Source organism: Mobula birostris, chromosome 3, assembly GCF_030028105.1.
Source record: "Mobula birostris isolate sMobBir1 chromosome 3, sMobBir1.hap1, whole genome shotgun sequence".
Lineage (NCBI taxonomy): Eukaryota > Metazoa > Chordata > Chondrichthyes > Myliobatiformes > Myliobatidae > Mobula > Mobula birostris.
This window is the reverse complement of record NC_092372.1, coordinates 65,693,421-65,706,130: the sequence shown is the minus strand read 5'-3', so window position 1 is coordinate 65,706,130 and position 12,710 is coordinate 65,693,421. Positions and strand designations below refer to the sequence as shown.

Below are 12,710 nucleotides of genomic sequence, written 5' to 3'. Positions count from 1 at the left end.
ATCACCGGATTGCTCCCAGCGCCACATGCTAGTCAGGGCAGGACTACGATGATAGTACAGATGAATGAGTGGCTGAGGAGCTGGTGCAGAGGGGCAGTGTTTCAGGTTCCTGGATAATTGGAACCTTTTCTGGGGCAGAGGTGACCTGAACAAGAGGGACAGATCGCACTTAAACTGGAAGGGAACGAATATCCTGGTCAGAGGTTCACTAGTGCTATTTGGGAGGAATGAGTTTGGCAGGGGGATGGGAACCAGAGCACCAACTCAGAAAGTGGAGACATAGAGAGGAAGGCAGATGCCAGGGCCAGTAAAAACAGGTAGGAGCAAAGTAATAGATACAATGGGACAGATAGTTCGAAGTGTATGTATTTTAATGCTAGGAGTATTATGGGTTAAGTTGATTAACTTAGAGCATAGTTCAACATATGGAACTGTGGCGCTGTGGCCATCACAGAGACCTGGTTGAGAGAGGAACAGGAATGGGTGCTTAATGTCCCAGTAAAGATAGAGAGGAAGGTAAGGGGTGGGAGAGTTACTTTACTAATCAAGAACGATATCACAACTGCATGCAGAGGGGACATAATGGAGGGCTTATTCATTGAATCTATGTGGGTAGAATTTAAGAGGTTTGGATGGGGTAGAATGTGTTTGGTGCATCCTGGAGGGTTTCGTAAATTAATATGTAGATAGTCTAACAAGAGGAGGGGCTGTACTGGACCTGGTGTTGGGTAATGAGCCTGTCCAGGTGACTGACCTTTCAGTAGGTGAACAGTTAGGGAACAGCGACAGCAATTCCTTAAGTTTTAAGATCGCTATAGGTAAGGATAAGAATTGACCTGGCAGGACAGAAGGGCAAATTATGAGAGATTAGGCAGGAACAAGGGAGAGTTGATTGGGAACAGCTGTTTTTGGCAAGTTCATGTGTGGAAGATGTTTAAAGACCAACTGCACAGAGTACAGGACAGGTATGCTTCAGTCAGAAAGAAGGACTAGGATGGCAAGGTAAGAGAACTTTGGTTGGTTGAGTTGTTCTCCGATCTTGGCAATTTACTTGTCACCATACGATGAGACATCAACAATGTACTGTTAATTGTGGTGTGTCCTCTGAATGCATTCATCGATCACCCGAGCTACACATTTTCTGAATTATTTCTAAGAAAACCTTGGATGTCAAGGGAGAGATGAATTTAGTCAAGAAGAAAAAGAAAAAGTACAGTATGTCAAATTAAGGAAGCTAGAATCAAACAGACCCCTTGAGGATTATCAGGAGGGGAATATAAGATAACCAGGACAGGACATGAGAAGTTCTTGGCAAGTAAGTTTAAAGAGAATCCCGAGGCATTCCATACATCCATCAAGAACAAGAAGATAACCAGGGAGAGGGTGGGGCCACTCAAGAATAAAGGGAGGAACATTTGCTAGGTTGCAGAGGATGTGGGTGAAGTTCATAATGAGTACTTTACATCAGTATATATCAAGGAGAAGGACATGGAGGATAGGGAGATCAGTATTGATATGCTAGGACATCTTGAGGTAAAGGACGTCCTTTGTGTTGGGTTTCTTGTGCTGAGTCTCTTAAAGAGCATAAAGGTGGGTAAGTCCCCAGGGCCCAATGGGATCTATCCCAGGTTATTGAGAGAGCAAAGGGAAGAGATTGCTGCGCCCTTGACCCATATCTTTGTATCCACCCTAGTTGCAGGTGAGGTCCCAGAGGACTGGCAAGTAGCTAATGCTGTCCCACTGTTCGAAAAGGAAACAAGGGATAATTCTAGAAACTATAGACTGGTGAGTCTCACATCAGTGGCAGGAAAATTACTGGAGAGAATTCTTGGGGATAGGATTTATAAGCATTTGGAAAACCATGGCCTATTTAGGGAGACCTAGCATAGCTTTGTGTGGGGCAAGTCATTTCTTACTAACCTGATTGAGATTTTTGACAAGGAGATGGGGGTGATTGATGAAGGTAGAGCTGTGGATGTTGCCTATATGGATTTTAGTAAGGCATTTTACAAGGTCCCTCATGGGAGGCTCATCCAGAAGATTAAAATGCATGGGACCCATAGTGATTTGTCCATTTAGATGCAGAACTGGCTTGCCCATAGAAGTCAGGGGGTAGTGGTCAAAGAGACTTATTCTACCTAGCTATCTGTCATTACTGGTGTACTGGGACAGTTATCTGTATTGGGACTTTGCTGTTTGTGTTGCTTATGCATAAATGACCTTGATGAAAGTGTAGACTGGTGGGTTTGTAAGTTTGTAGATGATACAAAGATTGGTGCTGTTGTGGATAGCAAAAGAAAACTGGCAAAGAGCACAATGGGATATAGATCAGTTGCAGATATTGGCGGAGAAATGGCAGATGGAGTTTTACCTGGCTGAATGTGAAGTGTTGCACTTTGGTAGGTCAAATGCACTGTTAAGGGCAAGATCTTAACAACGTCTGCCTCGGTAATTTTTCCGCTCTCTTTTTGCACTACTTATTTAAATTAATTTTTAAAATATATTTATTGTAATTTATAGCTTTTATTATTATTCAACAAAACAGCAAATTTCACAATATATGCCAGTGATATTAAACCTGAATCTGATTCTGAGCAGAGGGATTTTAGAGTCCATGTTCATACCTACACAGTTTGATAGGGTGGTTAAGAAGGCATATAGCATGCTTGTCTTTATTAGTTGAGGCATTCAGTTCAAAAGTCAGGAAGTTATGTTGCAGCTTTATAAAACTTTAATTAGGCTGCATGTGGAGTATTGCGTACATTTCTGGTCACCCCATTAGAGGAGGGATGTCAAAGCTTTTGAGAGGATGCGGAAGAAGTTTACTAGGATGACGCCTGGATTACAGGGCATGAGAGGTTGGACAAACTTGGGTTGTTTTCTCTGGAGCGGTGAAGGCTGAGGAGAGATCTGATAGAAGTTTATAAGATTATGAGAGACATAGATAGAGTAGATGGACAGTATCTTTTCCCCCAGGGTTAAAATGTCTAAAACCAGAAGGCATGCATTTAAGGTGAGAAGAGGTCATTTCAAAGGAGATGGGAATGGCAAGTGTTTTACACAGGGTGGTGAATGCCTGAATGCACTGCCTGTGGTGGTGGTAGAGGCAGAAGCATTGGAGACCTTTAAGAGTCGTATAGATAGGCACATGAGTGTGAGAAAAATAGAAGGATACGAACATTGTATAGGCAGAAGAGATTAGTTTAGTTACCCACTTGATTACTAATTTAATTGGTTTGGCACAACATTGTGGGCCGAAGGGCTGTTCCTTTGCTGTACTGTTCAATGTTCTATGTTCTAGGAGAGAAATGCAGGCAATACACAAATAGAGCAGAGGGGCAGTAGAGAGCCTTTTGATTATGCCTTGTTATTCACTGAGATTATATCTAAATCACAGAATGGTTACAGCACACAAGAAGGTCACTCAGCCTGTCCATTCTTTATCTTTTCTCTACAAGATCAATCCAGCTAGTACCTCTCTTTCCTGCCCTCTCCCCACCATTCTGAAAATTCTTTCCATTTATACACTGTATTTATCCAGGTCCCTTTTGAACACTGGAATTGAATCCATTTTCGCAAGTACCCAGTAGGCTGCAGCCCAATCATTATTATATCATCTAAATCTCTGTCATTGTAACTTTCCTTGTTCTTGCCAAATAGAATCATGTTCATCTCTATACTCTGCCAAGACTACTCAGAATTTTAAATATCTCTATCAGATTTCCTCGCAGCTTCTTACTTCCAGGAGGACAACCCAGGTTTTCCAAACTAATTATAATTATTGTCCCTCATTCCGGAATTTTTTTGGTCAGACGTTTCTGTATCCATGAATTAATTGTCTGTCTCTTTTTGTCCTGTAGCTCAATCTGATTTAAAATTAATGATTTTAAAGACTTATAGCACCATTTCTGTGTAGGATTATACCTTTGTATTTTGAGAGAGGATTGAGTCCAACCTTTAGACTGTGCCCGCTAGTCCTAGACTCGCCAAACTGTGCAATTTGCTGTCCATTATCCACCTTATCATTTCTGATTAATGTTATATACCTTGATCATTTTACCTCTTAATTTCTAAATTCAGTCTTAGTGTGTGTAGTAGCTCCTTACAAACGAACTCTTTTATTCCAACTATCACCTTCTCCAAGGCTAACATATCCTTCCTAAGTTGTGGTGCCCAGAACTGTTTTCAATACTGTAGCTTACGGCTTGTATGGTTGCATAACTTGCATCCCTTTGTATTATAGCCCTTGCAGTCCTGCACCCTCTTGTATTAGAGGGCTGCATTCCATTGGCTTTTTAAATTAATTTTTATATTTGACCACCATTTTAATGATCATGCATATGTACTCATATGCTTCTTTGGTCTTGTACTATTTCTAGATTAACTCAACAAAACAAATCCCAGCAAAATCCCAACAACAGATGTTCTGCAACTAATGGGTTGAACTGAGCTGCTCACTAGTAATTAAACCATTGAATTGCGCAGTGCAGCCATATATCCAGAGTGTACTGCGTGCCAGCTGTGGGCACAATATGTCACTCTGTTCAACCTTATGCTTACAACAATGGAAGTGGCTATCCAGTTCTTTGTGTCCATGACAGCTTCCAGAAGGTCAGTCCTATTTGTCTCATCCCCCTCTCAATTCCTGGTGCCCTCCAATTTATTCTCTCTCCCAATTCCCCACAGTTTCTTTTTTCCCGCCAACCTGTATTGAGGAGTATCCTACAGAAGCCAATTAACCTACTAGATAACATTTGGGATCTGTATCACAGATGGAAACAGAAGCCCTCAAAACCAGTGTGTTTATGGGGGGAATGTGCAATCTCCATAGAGACAACACCTGAGATCAGGCTCAAATCCAGGTCCATGCATCTATCAGACAACAACACTAATCACTGTGCCAGCATGCTTTGTTGTGGTTAATACAGGGCTGCAAAACAAAACTCAGTTGTGTTGGCTTTGCCCAGAAAATCATGGCACTAAGCTATGACTCTATTAATTTGAATGGAGATTTCTGGCCCTGTAGGTTAATTTTTTTTTTAAACAGGTAGTTGGAGAAAGTTCATTTTATTTGTATTTATTTTATTTTGTTTCAAATATTTTAATTTCTAAGTGTTCAAACGGTTCATTCTTACATTTAATGGCCCAACAGTTACTACTCCTCAACCATCAGGCTCTTGAACAAAAGGGGATAACTACATTCATTTACCCATCCATCAAAATGTTCACACAACCAATGATCCCACCTTAAGGACTCTTTATCCTGTTAATTTATGTTCTTGTTATTTATTGTTATTTATTTATATTTGCATTTGCAGTTTGTTGTTTTCTGCACTCCACTTGGCCTTTCATTGATCCTGTTATAGTTACTATTCTATGGATTTGCTCAGTATGCCCACAGGAAAATGGATCTCTGGGTTGTATATGATGACGTATATGTACTGTGATAATAACATTCACTTTGAACTTAATTATTATAATCAATCTGAATAGCTCTTACATCAGGTGCAATTTGAAACTGTTCCTAAGCATTACGGACATTGATACAAAGTGAAGCTCTGACCTCAGTTTCTCTTTCATCTGAAGGATGACGATGTACTCCAGAGACACAGCTTCATCAGTGGGTTGCCCAGGGCATAAGTAGTGAAAAGGGCCATATTACACATGGCTGGATGTCTTTTGGGTGCAAGGGATGGGATTAGTTCAGTCAGCCCTCTCCATTTTGAATGGTAAATTTGGGTTTCAGGCTTAATGAAGTTCGGCTCAGCCTGATAATTTGCTGGATCTCCTTCCTTACATTCATAGGTAGATAATCAATAAACAGAAATTTTCAGAATAAGTTAATTATTTGAAATAACAGCAGTGTGGTAAAATTAATGGCCCAGCAATATTCTTAGCTAACTCCTTTTAAATGCTGGAACGGAAACTGTCTAGTTCTTCTGCTTTGTGTCATTAGATTCTTCCTTACTGGCACTTACCTCGAATTAACCTTGGTCAGATGAGATTTGAAATAATTCTTGTTTCAATAATATGCCTATCTTTGTCAACATAAGGGACTAGCTGTTTTGGATAAACAAGTTACTCCTTAAACTGGAACATCTGATTTTACCAACAAGGCCAGCACAGCTCATAGGCCTAATTAATGCAACGGAGCCATACTCAAACAAATGCTTAAAGCCAAATATTAACTACTTAACAGATAATGAAAATCTTGATGCATAGAAGTCTATTAAAAGATGCTTTATATTCACTAACGTATTTTCCTTTCACTTTTTAAGTCTTCACAAGTACAATTTGGTGGTAAACTAATTCAGAAGAAGGCATCTAACAGTTGTTTGCTATCTACTATAAGTAGAGATTGTTAGTGACGTTGATATTTTCCATTAATAGTAACCATGCCCACTTTAATTGTCAATGTTAGATCAAAAGCTAAATAAAAAAAGTGTCATTTCTGCTGTTAGTTGTGAAATTGTTAATAAGACAAACCTTAAATAAGGCAGAAGACTACACCTAGCACGAATGAATCCTTTTCTTAGCAGTATCAAGGAAGGACAGTGAACAAACAGTGCCTAAATATGACGAATGGCTGAGTGCAACACAAGACCTATATATATAAGTTCTAATTTTAGGCTGTAGACAAACTGGCATCCAAATCTAACATGGAATGTTATTTGCAGCTTTAGCACCATTAATATATTATTACACTTAAATCACTTAGATGATTGTTTCAAATTTCTATTATATCACTCACTTGTTTTTACTTGTATAAATTATATACGTAAATCAAGGCAAGTGGACTTGCTGTGTTGTTTAGAAGACATTTCACCACTCATCTGAGAGGCTTATTCCGTTATAATCCATGGTAGGTAGGTTTTCGGCTTATAAATTCTGAGTTGTTAAAAAGGTATATTAATGACATGAGGGTTGTTAAGAGTGGTATAGGTAATGAGAGGGTCATTAGTTTTATCTTTGCATGAATGTAGGTGTGAACTGTTGTGGAAACGCCGGGGTAAAGATCTTAGGACTACGTTGTAAGTAGCTGATAGGTGATGACATACCCCAGTCCCTCTGTTCAGGGATGGGTTTTCTAGTTTGACAAAGATGGCTTCTTCAGCCCCTCTTTCAAACCACCTGCCCTCCCTGTCCAAAATATGCACATTGTTATCATCAAAGGAGTGTCTCTTGTCCTTTAGGTGTAGATATACAGACGAGTCTTAATCTAAGGTTAGCCCTCCTATGTTGGGCCATCCATTTGTGAAGTGGCTGTTTTGTCACACCGATATACAGATCTGTGCAGTTTTCATTACATTGGATAGTATATACGTTATTGCTCTGTTTACGTTTGGGTGTAGGATCCTTGGAAGGAGAAGAATAGCGCTTAACTCGGCAGTGGAGTTATCGAGGCACCATCTTTTGATGGTGTTTCCGTAGCAAGCTGTTCTTGTTTTTACGAGGCCGAGTTGCTAGCTTGACACTCAACCCAACTTCGATTTGAACTCGGGAACCTTCGCTCCGGAGTCCGGCGCTGATATTATTGTGCCAAGCGGGACATAGTAGGATCCTTGGGATGGACGAATTTCTGTCAGAGTGTGTTTGTAGGTTTGAAATATACAGGGATTTGGTGCTTGTTAAAAATCCTTCTGAGTTTCTCTGGAACTCCAGCTACATATGGCATGACTATGTTTTTTCTTTCTGCTCTGCTCCTTACCTCTGTCTGATGGACTGATGTTTTTGTTGCTGTCTTGATGAAGGCCCAGTCAGAGTAACCACAGCTTTCAAGGCTTTTCAACCCTACAAACACACTCAGACAGCTGTTTGTTCTGCTTTCAGCCTGTTTGGGTTATTGTTGAAGATAAAGTCTCTCCTTCAAGCGGCATTCTGCAGGCATCTTCCTTTGTGCCCCACTCTGCAGCTCCCGCCAAAATAACCCAAACCAGACTACTGTCCTTCAGAAATCAGATCCCACCCAGTTCTCTCAAATGTTTCACGGCATCCCACTGGGCAGAAAATTACAACATGTGCCAAGACAATCCACCTTGGTTGATACAACATTCCTAAGATGGTCAGCATGGCTCCTTATCTTTAGCTGAAGCCAAAACACTCTTTCCAGCAGCACATGCTGCTTTTGCAGAAAACTGCTAAAATAAAAGCCGTAAACAGAACATTACAATAGGAAAGCTAATGGAATGTTATTATTTATTGCAAGTGGAATTGAAAGCCATACATCAGTTCAGCCACACATCAGAAGAACAATGGATAAGAATGAGGATTAATGTGGAAGCAGTTCAGAGAAAATCTAGTAGACTGTCATCTGGAATAGAGAGATTACCTTATGAGGAAGGGTTGGACAGCTTTGGCTTGTTTCTGATGGAGTTGAGAAGAATGAATGTGAACAATTGAAACTAATTAAGATCCTGAAGGATCTTAAAAGGGTAGGTGTGCAGAAGATTTTTTTACTCTTGTGGGAGAATAGGGGACACTGTTGAGTCACCCCTTTAAAAGAGAGATCAGGATTTTGTTTTCTCTCAAGGGGCTTTGAGTCATTGGAACGCTATTCTTGATGGGATGAAGCAAGCAGTCTTTCAACACATTAGGGTAGAGGTGAATAAGTGCTTCACAAACAAGAGGGATGGGTATGGAAAGATTTCTGTAGGTAGATATGAATGTAAACATACAGTAAGGTTATAACCAGATCTTGCTAAATTTCATATTACTCTTGAGAGGGCAAGTTGCCTACTTCTGCTTAATTCATATGTAATTTGAAGAAGTGGGACAATACAAGGAAAATATGAGGCAAAGGTAGAAAATAAATTACATTTGAAAGAAAATAGATGGTGTCACATGCTTCCAACATGTGGTTCCACTGAAGTCAAGATGGTGGATTATGTTCATTGATCATTTAATCAAATGTGAAAGTAAACTATTTGCAATCTATATCAATGACACGGATGAGGAAACTGAGCATTATATATCCAAGTTTGCAAACAATATTAACCTGAATGACAATGTAGATGTGGGAGTAAGATGTAGAGAGTAAAATGTGGGGACTATACGTGAACAGCTAGGGGCTTGCCAGATCGAACATAAAGTGCAAAAATAAGAGCCCATACACTTCGGCAAAAAAGAAAGGAGTTTTTTTTTACTTAATGGTGAGTCATTATTAAGTGTTGGCGTTCAGAGGAATGTGGGTGTCCCTGTACACAAATCATTGTAAAATAGTGTGCAGACACTCAAGCAATTAGAAAACAAATAACATGTTGGCCTTAATTACAAGATGATTTGAGTACAAGATTAAGTATGTGGCATTGCAATTAATCAAGTCTTGGTGAGGCAACACCAGGAATATTGCACATAAGTTCAGTCTCCATACTTGAGTTGTGATAACAAGAGTACAACACAGGTGCATCAAATTGAATTCAGATAATTGTACATTTTCATCTTTTTCAGATTTCTGTTACTTTGTATTATCACAACTTTGCTCATTTAATTTCCCACAGTACCATCCTATCACAAAACATGCTGACTGTTTCTTTCTTGCTTCCACCTTTCTCTTTATCAGCAGTTGCAATGATGCAGTATCTCTGTTCAACTCTGCAGATCCTGCTCAACTCAGCAAGGAATCCAATATTATGTACTTTATTCATGCAGTCGAAGAGGGAAATTATTTGGTAAAATTCTAGATGATTGAAGCAAGTCCTAGCAATCACTGTAGCCTAGATTTTGTGAAGTCCGTGCCTGATATCCACTCCAAACAGAAACTGATCCAATAGCCATACCTTCACCACTCCTTCCGACCTTCCCCCACCGCACCCCCCCACGAGGTGGAAAATTTTGTTCTCATAAGGCCCTTATCTTTGTCCCTCTTCACCTGCATCTCAGTGAGTTCCACACCCGCCATGACGCCATGCTGTTCTTCCATCACCTCTGTCTCTGAGCCCACTGCTTTGGCAAGAATTCCCTACCCCACACCTTTACCCATCTCCAACCCTCCTCCTCTTCTCGGAAACCCCATTCTGGTTCTTTGCCTGCTCTGGATCTTTTCATTTCTAATTGCTGATGAGTCATCAACCAGGTCAACTTCAGCAATCCTCACTCCTCAAACCTTACCCCTTCTGAATGTACTGCCCTCTACTCTTTCTGTACCGATCCCAACCTTACCATCAACCCCGCAAGCAACAGAGGTGCTGTTGTAGTGTGGCGAACTGGCCTGTACCTTGTTGAGGCCAGGTGACAACTCTCAGACATCTCTTCCTACCTACCCCTTGAAAAGGACCCCACTCCGGACCATCAGAAAATTGTTTCCGACACCATCGCTAACCTCATCAACTCTAGAGCACTCCCATGCACAGCCTATGAGAGATCCACAAACCTGACTGACTGGGTAGCCCTGTTGTCTCTGCCTGCTACTATCCCACTGAACCTGTGTCCACATACCTCGACTCCATTCTTTCCCCCTTGGCTCAGTCCCATCCCACCACCATCCATGACACTTCACATGCTCTCGATCTCAACACCTTTCAGTTCCCTGGCCCTGACCACCTTATATTCACTATAGATGTCCAGTCCCTATACATTTCTATCCCCCATCAAGAAGGCCTTAAAGCTCTCCACTAAAAGACTCAACCAGTTCGTCCCCCCACCACTACTACCCTCCTCCATCTGACAGAACTGGTCCTCACCCTCAACAATTTCTCCTTTGGCTCCTCACACTTTCTCCAGACTCAAGAGGTAGCCATGGACACTGAATGGAGCCCAGAGATACCTGCCCTTTCATTGGCTACGTAGTGCTCCACAACTCATCCTGTGCTACATTGACAACTGTATTGGTGCTGCTTCATGCACCCATGCCATGCTCAACAATTTCATCAACTTTGCTTCCAACTTCCACCCCGCCCTTAAATCCAATTGGTCTGTTTCTAACACCTCCCTCCCTTTCCTCAATCTCTCTGTCTCCATCTCTGAAGACAAGCTCTCTACTGACAGCTTTTATAACCTACTGATTCCCATGGTTATCTTGACTATATCTCTTCCCACCCCGTCTCCCATAAAGATGCCATTCCCTTTTCTCAGTTGCGTTTCTACCACATCAGTTCCCAGAATGAGGCTTTCCTTTCAAGGACTTCAGAGATATCCTCATTCTTCTAAGAACAGGGTTTCCTTCCTCCACCATTGACGCTGTCCTCACTCGCATTCCTCCATTTTGCTGATATTTGCGCTCATCCCATCTTCCAACCACCTTAACAATGATACAGTTCCTCTTGTTCTCACCTTCCACTCCATGAGCCTCTACATTCTGAGGAAGGGGCTTCTCCCAAAATGCCAACTACTTATTCATTTCCATAGATGCTACCCAACCTGCTGAGTTCCCCCAGCATTGTGTGTGTGTGTTGCTCTGGATTTTCAGAATCAGCAAAATCTCTTGTGTTTAGAAACCGGTCCAGCATGGTCTTGATAGAAATATTTTTGTTTCAAAATCTAACCCTTTCATAACCCAGATCTTGCCTTATAAAATTTAAAAATCATCACGCTTTTGATCCTCACTACTGTTTAATGCGAACAAATTGTCATGTAGATCCTTTTCCTTCATCACCTTATCAACCTCAATTTGAACACTGCAAGTCTATGCTTAGAGGCTTCAGTGCACTTTTGCGGTTACAGACAATAGGCACAACACCATGGTGTTGATGACAATCTCAGGAAGTTTTCTTCTTGCTGCTCGTTTAGAGCTCTGGTTGGGGATGGCTGGTGGCCACTGGTTGTGTTTGGAGGGGAGAGTGGTGTGAGATGGGGTGCAATACTACATATCAGGTGAGGAATTACCAAACTCTTGCACGGTGGTATAGTCACGTTTTCTTAAAAAAAAACGTGACTCTACCAGTGTACAGAGGGTGGTGGTGGGAATATGGCAAACATAGAAAGTACAAAAGATTTTATTTCATGGAGGTGAGGCAAAAAAATATTAACAGCCTATATTTTACCAGTTCTACTATTAATTAAAAAGGAATGTAATCACCTGATGTGACAATAATTGGAACAACTTTGATGCTGCACTTGTGGTAATTAGAGTTCAGGCAAAGTATAAAGTCAGTGGTCCTCCTTTCAAGCAAGAAGCTTTATACATCATTATGGTAAACATATTACGAAATTCGTAGAATGCATAGCACCCATACTGCCAAGTTTAGTAAATATATAGCAATTACATTTCAGCAATATGGTTTCAGCTTCTTCTTCACCACTTTCCTGGGTGTGCACATCACACACAACCTCTCATGGTCCCAGAACACATCCTGCACAATTAGAAAAGCTCACCAATGCCACTTCTTTCTGAGGATGCTGAAGAGAGCTGGACTATGCACATCTATTCTCACATCATTCTACAGATATGCTGTAGAGACCATCCCAAATTGCTGCATAGCTGCGTGGTACAGAAACTACACTGCGACAGACAGGAAAGCTCTGCGACAGGTAGTTAACACTGCCCAACACATCAACGGCCAATAAGGATATATATATATATATATATATATATATATATATATATATATATATATATATATATACACACATATATAGAAAGATGCCGAAAAAGGGCCAGTAACATAATGAAGGGTCCCACCTACTCTGTTTATGGACTGTTTGTCCCACTTCCATCAGGGAGGAAACAACATAGCATCCACCCCAGGACCACCAGACTCAAAAACCGTTACCTT

At 40.9% G+C, this 12,710-nt stretch overlaps 2 protein-coding genes across 3 annotated transcripts in view; one reads left to right on the top strand and one right to left on the bottom strand.

The window, feature by feature from the left end:
- Positions 1 to 6,571, bottom strand: part of LOC140194611 (protein YIPF5-like) — a 38,187-nt gene extending 31,616 nt beyond the window's left edge. The window contains exon 1 of the mRNA XM_072251850.1: positions 6,487 to 6,571. The gene's annotated coding sequence lies outside the window, so the exon portion shown is untranslated. The remainder of the gene's footprint in view (positions 1 to 6,486) is intronic.
- gnpda2 (glucosamine-6-phosphate deaminase 2) overlaps positions 1 to 12,710 on the top strand; it is a 131,916-nt gene that overhangs the window by 78,712 nt on the left and 40,494 nt on the right. The gene's annotated exons all lie outside the window — the stretch shown is intronic.